The sequence below is a fragment of the Nicotiana tomentosiformis genome, chromosome 4 (assembly GCF_000390325.3).
Source record: "Nicotiana tomentosiformis chromosome 4, ASM39032v3, whole genome shotgun sequence".
NCBI lineage: Eukaryota > Viridiplantae > Streptophyta > Magnoliopsida > Solanales > Solanaceae > Nicotiana > Nicotiana tomentosiformis.
The window spans coordinates 87,811,998-87,822,698 of record NC_090815.1 but is presented as its reverse complement, the minus strand read 5'-3'; the positions used below and the strand labels follow the sequence as shown (position 1 = coordinate 87,822,698).

The 10,701-nt window shown below is 38.2% G+C and overlaps 1 non-coding gene across 1 annotated transcript; it reads left to right on the top strand.

The window, feature by feature from the left end:
• The first annotated feature begins 638 nt into the window (after positions 1 to 638).
• Positions 639 to 745, top strand: LOC117277995 (small nucleolar RNA R71). Its single transcript, XR_004508302.1, has one exon. It is a non-coding gene; the product is annotated as a small nucleolar RNA R71 (small nucleolar RNA).
• Positions 746 to 10,701: the final 9,956 nt, after the last annotated feature.

Sequence of the window (10,701 nt, the reverse complement as noted above, 5' to 3'; positions counted from 1 at the left end):
CCAGGTTTCATAAACCAGTGCCCAATTCTTTGATAGCTTCTCCATGAGTGTCCAACCTATCATCTGTCTTGATAATGAAAACCTTCATTAGATCCTCTAGGCCAAGATAAATAGGCTGTTGAGGCTGAAATTGATGCCTCTGCTGATTTTGGTATGCTGGACCTCCTTTATCCTGTGGTCTAGAGTTATTTTGTTGCCAAGTATTCGCAGTGCCTCCAGGTGAACTCCATGAAAGACCGGGGTGCCTCTGACCCATTGCATTAAAATCGTAGTTCCCACAACATTTACTTCCTCAGTTGAGGCTTGACACTCATGAATAGGGTGTCCACTATATATCACAAACTACGTGAGGCTCACTTTGTATCGAAGCTAAGGTCAGCTTTCTTATTTCTTTAGCCATAGCATCAAGCTGTACCTGCACAAATGTTTTAGCTTCAACCTGGTGAACACCAGTTAATCTTCTTCTTTTAGAACTCTTAGAGGGCTACTGATTTGCATCTTTATATAACTCATCAAAGATTGTGACTATCTCCGCTGGAGTCTTCTTTATCAACAGGCCTCCAGCTGCCTTGCTTAATGTTCTACGTGATGCCGGTGCCAATCCATCCCAAAAGTCCTGGAGTTGCATCCAGAGTTCAATTCCGCTATGTCGACGCTTTCGAACAATCTCCTTAAACCTCTCCCATGCTTCAAAAATAGTTTCCGTATCTTTCTGGCAGAAGTTATGGATTTCCCTTCTAAACTTGCCTGTTTTAGCCAAGGAGAAATATTTATCAAGGAATTTCCTAGACATCTCCTCCCATGTTCTAATCGAACCCGTGGGTAAGCTTCGAAGCCATTTCTTTACATCATCTTTAAGTATAAAGAGGAATGCCCTTAAGTATACTGCATCTTGTGACACACTATTGTATTGAAAAGTGTTTATAATCTCCTCAAAGTCCATCAGATGTGTATTTGGATCTTCGTTTGGCTTCCCTCTGAAGACATAACAATTCTGAAGGGTTTGAAGCAGCCCTTGCTTCAACTCGAAATTGTTAGCTGCAATTGGAGGTGGTCTCACATTGATAAACCTTGATTGTAGATTGGTCTAGCATAATTGACAAGTGGTCTCCCAGGCATGGCAGTGATATTTTCGAACTGGTCTGCACCCAAGGGTTGATTTTGAGCAATTCTCCGACCTCTCTCTTCTTTTTCTTAGATAATTTGTGCATCTCTGATAGCTGCTTCCTCAGCATCCCGGGCAGCTTGTTCTCTTCGCTGGGCTGCTTCTCTCGCAGCCAAATCTACATTATCATCACCGTTTCCAGCCATATCTTTGGTTGAGGATTGCCTAACCTTTTCTGATGTCTTGGTGAGATTTCTCTCCTTTCATAACTATCGTAGTTATTTTTTAATTTCTGGCTCATATGGTAGCACTTCTTTTGCATAAGCTTGAGTCATACACCAATCTAAACCTGTCACCTGCGCACAATCAAAGAACACCAAACGTAAAAAGAGAAAAATAAAATAAAAATAAAAGAAAAATTCCTGAATTAGCACTACAAACTATTTCAAACACTATTGATTGCCAATCCCCGGCAACGGCGCCAAAATTTGACGAGCTCGAAACACACACTTAAATTATGCTTGCTAGTCAAAGATAATATAGTATAATATCGTATCCATATGGATTGGAGTTAAATAGTATTTTCGTAGTTTCTAGCTTAATTGCTATCTAGGATAATCAACAATTGAGATTTATATGATTAATAACTAAAATTAATTAAGAGTCTAAAGCTATTGACTAATGACAATCACAACAAGGAACAAGCAAAGAAGGTTATCAATGGGAGAAGATAGGGTTTTGATGGGATAGGTGCAAGATAATTGTTGGGATCTAACTCTAGATAATTCACTTCTAATATTTAAGTGAGTCTCTCAAACTCACTCAATTATTAGTTCAAACGTTCAGCAAAAATTCCTCTCTCGATTAAGTCTTAATCTCACAAGATGAACCAATTTAAGCATGTGAAGATATGCAAGAATGGGTAGTGGATTGGTCTTTAGGAGAACCTCTCTCGATTATCCTCCTAACTAGGTTTAGTCAATGATTCAGCTAGCCTCTCTCGATTGCTAAGAAGAATTAAAGAACTCAACCAACAATATAATGCAAAACTATCACAAGTTATGCCTCTCTCAATTACATGAACTAGTGAGTATAGATGCAAAAATTAAATTATCCAAAAAATTTCAATACATAAAACTAGAGTTATAATCCACAAACAACCATCAATATACCAAATCCATCAAACCCTAAAGAGAACTACTCCGTAGATATGGATCACTTCATCACAAATAAAATTAAAGTATAGGAAAATATAAATTCAATCCAAACTTGGGTCTTAAGTGAGGAAGTAATGATGAAATTCTTGTGCTCGTGTTCTTCCAACTCCTCCTTAGGCTGAATATGTTTAAAAAGTCCAGAAAATAATATTTTTCAATGTATTTATACCAAGTAGGGTCGGGCCCAAACGAAATCACCCTTTCCTAGCAGAAATAGGAAAACTTGCAAACTTATTTCTTTTCATGCATTGCACTGTGCGTAGCTTTAGTGCCTTTTCTTGTCAGACCATAGAATCCGAGCCTCTGAACTTTGTCAATTCCTGACACAAAATTACACTGCTGCGTCGCATAGTGTGTCGCCCAGTGCGTCACACTAGTGCATTTCTTCAGCTGTTGCTTTTTCCTGGATTTTTGATGTCCAAAAGTGATCCTTGACCCCCGAACATGATCCTGACTTAAACCTTTGGGCTTCTACTCAGACTTCAAAGCTCCAAATAGCTCGAATTAGTTCCACAACATCTACATAATTTAGAATCACTCCTACAAGGCATAGAATACACAATAAGTGCATAACACTACCAATTAAAGCTCAAACACAATTAAAGTGTAGTGAATTAGAGTGCAATATGCGACTAAAAAACGTGATTATAGCCTACCATAACGGGTTCAGATATTGATGTTGAAACTTATAATAGTTCTGTATTGCTATTTGACACTTGTTTGCAAGATTTGGTTCAATTCGGAATTCGTTTGACATGATTCGGACTCTTAAACGTGATTCTAGTGTTCTTGAGTTTCACTTTAATAATTCATTCATTTTGAGGATTGATTCGTAGATTTAGATGTTAGTTTGGTGATTTGATTGCGCTAGAAAGTTTGTATGATGTTATTACACTTCTGTGCATGTTTGGTTTGGAGCCCGAGGGGCTCGGGTGAGTTTCGAATAGGCTACAAATTGATTTTTGGACTTTCGAGATAGCTGATGCCTTCTCTTTTGCTGGTGTGATCTGTAGATCTCGCATTTTCAAACAAATGTTCACTTTTGCGATCATGGGCTGGATTCCGTGAACCTCGCATTTGCGAAAATTTGTTCGCATTTGCTATCACTAACCACTATTGTCTTCTTCGCATTTGCGAAGTGTATGGCCGCATTTTCAAAGGATGGAAGCTCGCATTTGCGACTTCTGTGGCTCTGAGACAAGGTTCGCATTTGTGACCCTTTTCTCGCATTTGCGAACAAGACATCACAATTGCGACATCTACAGCTGGGTAAAAGAGGAAAAACAGGATTTAGCTCATTTCTACCAATCTTTCAACCCTAAATACCCTAGAGGCGATTTTCTAAGAGACTTTTCTTCTTAAATTTAGTGGTAAGTGACTTTAATCCATTTTTTTCAATTACCCATTACATTTCATAAGATTTCAACATTAAATTTAGGTTTTCCATGGTAGAAATTAGGGATTTGGGTAGAATTGCGGATTTTTGTAAATTTGAGATTTAGACCTATAATTGAGGTCGAATTTTGAAACAAATCGCATAACCATGCTCGGAGGTGAATGGGTAATCGGATTTTGGTTCGAATCTCGATTTTGACCAAAGGGAGCCCAGGGTTGACTTTTGTTGATTTTGTTTTTTCAAATTGATATAAATTCAGCCTCTTTCATTTGTGGGTAGTTTCTAAAGCTTATTTTGAATTATTTGGTCAATAATTTGCTAGATTTGGTTGGTTTGGAGGCTTTTTCAAAAGACAAGGCCATGGTTGATTGATTGCATGAGTTTTGGAGTGAGGTAAGTGTTAGGCCTAACCTTGATTTGAGGGAATAGGGACCCTTGAACTTCTATTTTTCGGACATATGTGTGATACGGTGTATATGCGAGGTGACGAGTATATATGCACCGTTACATTACTTGCTTCCCTATATTTGTTGCTTCATAGTATATCTTGTTTCATGCCTTAATTGCTATATGCTTATTTGGATTCCATGCCATATTTTCTACTTGCCATTTAGTGTTTGATGTCAGGCTATAATTACGTATTTTAGTCGCTTATTATACTCTAATGTTCTACACTTTAATTGAGTTTGAGCTTTAATCACTAGTGTTTTGCACTAATTGCGTATTTTATGCCTTGTAGGAGTGATTCTGAGCTATGTAGATGTTATGGAAAGAATTTGAGCTATTTGGAGCTTTGAAGTCTGAGTAAAAGCCCAAGCGAGTAAGCCGGGATCGTGTTCGGGGGTCGAGGATCAATTCTGGACATCAAAATTCAAGGAAGAAGCAACTGTTGAAGAAATGCACTAGTGCGAGGCACTGTGCGACGCACTAGTGTAATTTTATGTCAGAAATTTCCAAAGTTTAGAGACTGAGTTTTTTTGGTGTGACAGGAAAAAGCACTATCTCAATGGGCGACGCACAGTGCGATGCATGCAAAGCAATAAGTTTGCAAGTTTTCCTATTTCGGCTAGGAAAGGGAGATTTCGTCTAGGCCCAACCCTACTTGGTATAAATACATGAAAAAACGTTATTTTCGGACTTTTGACATACCTTAGACCTAAGGAGACTATTTTGTAAGGAGAAAAGACGTTGGGAACATTCTTTGGAGGAGAAAATCATCGAGTTCTTCAGTATTTCATCTTTTCTTTGTAATTTGTTTATGCAAAATACTTGGAAAGTTGTTACTATGAACATGAGTGGGTAAGCACTCTACTTTCTAGGGTTGTGGTTGAAATGATTATTAACATTTGTTAATTACATCTTCGTTAATTCAAATTATCATATGGTAACACATACAATCCGAACTAGAGGAATCATCCTAACTTCTTTTGCGATGGCAATCAAAATATCAGACCTCAAGCTAATTATAATCAGCCACCTAAACCCCAACAACAAGCAGAAGAGAGTTCGACTGACATGATGAAAAAGCTCTTGCTAGAAAATCAGAAAGTTATGGCTGAGAATCAACAATTGCGCACAGAGTTCAGAAATCTAGAGAAGCGGTTTGGGAAAATGGCTAACAATCAGAATATTAGACATGCTGGAGCTCTCCCAAGTGATATAGAGAAAAATCCTCAAGTCAATGCAGTGACGTTGAGAAATGGGAGAGAGTTGGTACAAGTGCCTAAGAAGAAAAAGGAGCAGTCTGGGCTCGAAGAAGAAAGAGTGCCAAAACCTGTAAAGGTAGATGAGAGAAACAAAACAGAGTCTGAGCAAATATCAGAGAGGGTGCCACCCCCTTTTCCTCAAATATTGAGAAAGAAGAATGATGATCACATGTTTCACAAATTTCTAGAAATGCTGAAGCAGATACACTTGAACATTCCTTTGGTGGACATGCTCTGTGAGTCCCAAAATATGCAAAATATATTAAGGATATATTGGCAAATAAAAGGAGGTTAATTGAGTTTGAGGCCGTCACATTTAGGAGTGCACCTCCAAGATTCAACATAAGCTTTCACAAAAGGTTAAGGATCCGGGTAGTTTTACCATCCCCGTGAGGTTTGGTGAAATTGATGTGGGTAGAGCCTTGTGTGATTTGGGTGCAAGTATCAATCTGATGCCGCTGTCAATGTTCAAACAGTTGGGCTTAGGAGCTCCGAGACCCACTAAGGTGATGCTACAGTTAGCTGATAGATCTTATGTTTATCTTGAGGGGGTAATTGAGGATGTCTTGCTGCAGATTGGGAAGTTTATTTTCCCTGCAGATTTTATCATCCTGGACTACGAGGCTGATGAGTTAGTTCCTATCATCTTGGGACGACCTCTCTTGGGCACTGGAGATGCAATTATCAAAGTCCAAGAAGGTAAGATTATCCTTAGGGTGGACAATGAAGAAGCAGTCTTCAATGTATATCGAGCCATTCAGTTGCCTCGTCATTACGAGGACCTGTCCATGATTTCTGTGGTCGAGATAAATGAACCATCCGTAGAGCCAAGTGCGTTTAAAGAAGATGCACTAGAAAAGGCATTGACGTTGTTCAATCACTTGGAACTTGAAGAAGAGGTTGAGGAGATGTTGCAAATTTTGGATGCATATTGAGAATACATAAGAGAAAGATCCCAATTTGAGCCTCCGGATAGGCCAATCGGCCCGCCCCCTAAACCCTCAGTTGAGAAGCCCACAAAACTAAAACTTAAACCCTTACCATCTCATCTTCATTATGCATATTTGGGAAGTTCTAACACTTTACCTGTGATTTTTTCTTCTCATTTGTCTAAATTACAGGAAGAAAAGCTCTTAAGGGTGCTGAGGGAGCACAAGCATGCCATTGGTTGGACAATGTCTGACATAAAGGGTATTAGCCCTGCATTCTGCATGCACAAAATACTCATGGAGGAGGGACACAAGCCTAGTGTGGAACATCAACACCGCCTAAATCCAATCATGAAAGAGGTGGTAAGAAAAGAAGTGATTAAGTGGCTCAACGCATGTATAGTATTTCCTATCTCCGATAGTAAGTGGGTAAGCACTATTCAATGTGTACCTAAAAAGGGGGGTATGGCTGTTGTAGTGAATGAATAAAATGAATTAATCCCAACTAGGACTGTGACTGGTTGGCGAATATGCATAGATTATAGGAAGTTGAATAATGCTACACGAAAAGATCACTTCCCTCTCCCCTTCATTGATCAAATGATTGACAGGTTAGCCGGACATGAATACTATTGTTTCCTTGACGGCTATTCGGGGTATAATCAGATTGCTATTACCCCAGAAGATCAAGAAAAGACCACTTTTACATGCCCTTATGGCACTTATGCATTTAAGAGAATGCCATTCGGGTTGTGTAATGCACCTGCGACTTTTCAAAGGTGTATGATGACTATTTTCACCGATATGGTGGAACGGTTTGTGGAGGTCTTTATGGATGGGTTTTCTGTGTTTGGGTCTTCTTTTGATGAATGCTTGACTAATATTGCTAAAGTGCTTGCTAGGTGTGAGTTGACTAATCTGGTACTGAATTGGGAAAAATGCCATTTTATGGTACATGAAGGTATAGTGCTGGGACACAATGTGTCCAAAGATGTACTGGAAGTTGACAAGGCTAAGGTGGAAGCAATTGAAAAGTTGCCACCACCGATTTCAGTGAAAGGAGTTATGAATTTTCTTGGACATGCATGTTTTTATTGCTAATTTATAAAGAATTTCTCAAAAATTTCCTCTCATTTGTGCAGGTTGTTAGAGAAGGATATGCCGTTCAAGTTTGACGATGCTTGTATGAAAGCATTTGAGGAGCTAGAAAAGAAGTTAGTGAGTGCACCAATCATAGTGGTTCCTGACTGGAACGAGCCATTTGAGCTTATGTGTCACGCTAGTGATGGTGCAATTGGGGCCGTATTAGGCTAGAGGAGGAGCAAAATATTTCACTTCATTTACTACGCAAGCAAGACTCTCACTCTTGCTCAAATAACTTATACTGTGACATAAAAGGAGTTGCTTGCTGTAGTGCGGGCGTTCGATAAATTTCGGGCCTATTTGGTTGGCACCAAAGTCATCGTCTACACAGACCATGCAGCCATCATGTATTTGTTCGAAAAGAAAGATGCTAGACCAAGGCTAATCCGTTGGGTTTTACTCTTGCAGGAATTTGACTTGGAGATTCGAGACCGTAAAGGAATAGAGAATCAAGTGGTTGATCACTTGTCTAGGTTAGAAACTCGGAATCATGTAACTGAGGGAGATATCATCAAGGAAACCTTCCCGGATTAGCAATTGTTGGCCATTACTGCTGAGGAGGTGCCATGGTATGCAAACTTTTTAAACTATCTAGCAAGTGGAGAAATGCCGCCTGATCTTGAACCTCATGCTAAAAAGAAGTTCTTGCGAGATGTGAGATTATATGTGTGGGATGAGCCATTTTTGTTCAAATCTTGTATTGATTTGAAAAGCAATAAGTTTGTAAGTTTTCCCATTTCAGCTAGGAAAGGGAGATTTCATCTAGGCCCAACCCTACTTGATATAAATACATGAAAAAATATTATTTTCGGACTTTTGACATACCTTAGACATAAGGAGACTATTTTGGAAGGAGAGAAGACATTGGGAACATTCTTTGGAGGAGAAAATCATCTAGTTCTTCAGTCCTTCATCTTTTCTTTGTAATTTGTTTATGCAAAATACTTGAAAAGTTGTTACTACGAACATGAGTGGCTAAGCACTCTAGTTTCTAGTGTTGTGGTTGACATGATTATTAACGTTTATTAATTACATCTTCGTTAATTCAGATTATTATCTTGTGATTATTTCTTTAATTCTAGTTTTAACTTGTGAATTGTTGTAGCTACCAATTTACCATACTATCTATGCTATGCTTGGGAAAGATGTGTGTGATGACCAAAATATCATCTTTAAATTTAATAAATAATTCTGTGTACTAAAACCTCGAAAAGCACCATTTATCATTCCTCGACTTGCGTGCACAATCCGAAAACTTTTTCGAAAAGTTTTTATGTGAAAAATGGATTAAAATGTGAAATAGAGCTTTAAAAACTCAACTGAGTTGACTTTAGTCAATATTTTGAGCAAATGGATACGGATCAGTATTTTGACACTTTCGGTTGGTCCGTACCATGATTTGGGACTTGGGCGTATGCCCGGAATCAAATTCCGAGGTCCCTAGCTCGAGATATGAAATTTTGTTGAAAATTTAAAAGCGTGAAAGCTTAATGATTTTTAGGAAATTACTGATGTTGGATTTATTGACCTCGGGTCTGTATTTTAGTTTCGGAGTCCGATATAGGTCCACTATAATATTTATGACTTGTCTGCCGAATTTGGTGAGAATCGGAGTTGATTTGACGTGATTCGCACATTCGGTTGTAAAAATATAAGTTTTAAAGTTTTCTTGAAAACTTCCTTTGATTTGGTGCTAAATTCGTAATTCTAGGTGTTATTTTGGCGATTTGATCGTGCGAGCAAGTTTGTATGATGTTTTTAGACTTGTGTGCATGTTTGGTTTGGAGCCCCGAGGGCTCGGGTGAGTTTCGGATAGGCCACGGGATGTTTTGGACTTTGAAAATCTGGTATTTTCCTGCAGCAGGTGTTCTGGCATGTCCTTCTTCGCATTCGTGAAGGTACTCTCGCGAACGCGAAGAGTAAACTGGGCAGCTGAAATTTTCTTCTTCGCGAACGCGAAGACTTGGTCGTGAACGTGATGCGATGGGGGCACACCTAGGGGAGGGTTGATCATTCCTTCATCGCGAATGCGAGCAATGCCTCGCGAACACGAAGGCCAGGGGGGAAAAGCGTTCGCGAACGCGAAGGAGGACTCATCGCGAACGTGACAGGCCCTTCGTGAACGCGAAGAAGGCCTAACGCCTGTGACTTAAAACATAACCAAAACGGGATTTTTTCCATTTTTCACAAACCCTCAATTATAACTCGGCTTAGGGGCGATTTCTAAGGAGTTTTTCACGATTTCGAACTGGGTAAGTTTCTTTATCATATAGTGATTGTGTTTCATAAATCTAAGTCTATATTCATCATTTATTTCGGATTTAGACGGAAGAAATTAAGATTTTTGTAAAACTTTCCAAAAATGAAAAATTTAGATTTGAAGGTCCATTTGACATCGGAATTGGATAATTCTTTTATGGATGGACTCGTCTCAGAATGGGTGTTCAGATTTCGTAAGGTTTTCCGAGATTTGAGATGTGGGTCCCACTGCCGAATATTTTAATAAATTTCGGATTTTTATCTGGAAAATTTGTAAATTCATATGGAATTAATTCCTATGATTCGTATTGAGTATATTGAATTGTTTGTGAATAGATTTGAAGCTTTTAGAGACAAATTTAAAAGGAAAAGCCGTGGTTGAATAATTGATTGAAATTTGCAAAGCGAGGTAAGTGTCGTGGTTAACCTTAACTTGAGGGAATAGAACCCTTAATTTAATTGTTATGTGAATTGCATGTGAACGATGTATATACGAGATGACGAGTGTCTATACGTCGTCAAATAAATTGTTTGCCTGCTTACTTGAAAAATCATAAATTATTTTAAATCATAGATTAATTATTATAATAACTGTTTCTCTCCTATTCTTTGTCAAATATTAATTCTTGAATTCGTGCATTAATTGTTACATGTTATTTGAATTATGTGTTTTAATTGTTATTTGACATTTAGCATATTAAATATTAAACTGCCTATTTTCTCCCTGATTTCCATAATAATCTGCTATTTTTCATTGTTTGTTTCATAATTAAATTATAATTATTGTATGCTTGTTGTCTTATAATTTTATATTAATTGTGAAATTTCTTCTATAAGAATTGGTAAATAAATATGTTGGAGAAGCGAGTTGCACGCCGCAACAGAATTAACTATAATGAATATATTAGAGGATCGGGTTGCACGCCGCAACAGACTTATGAAAAGT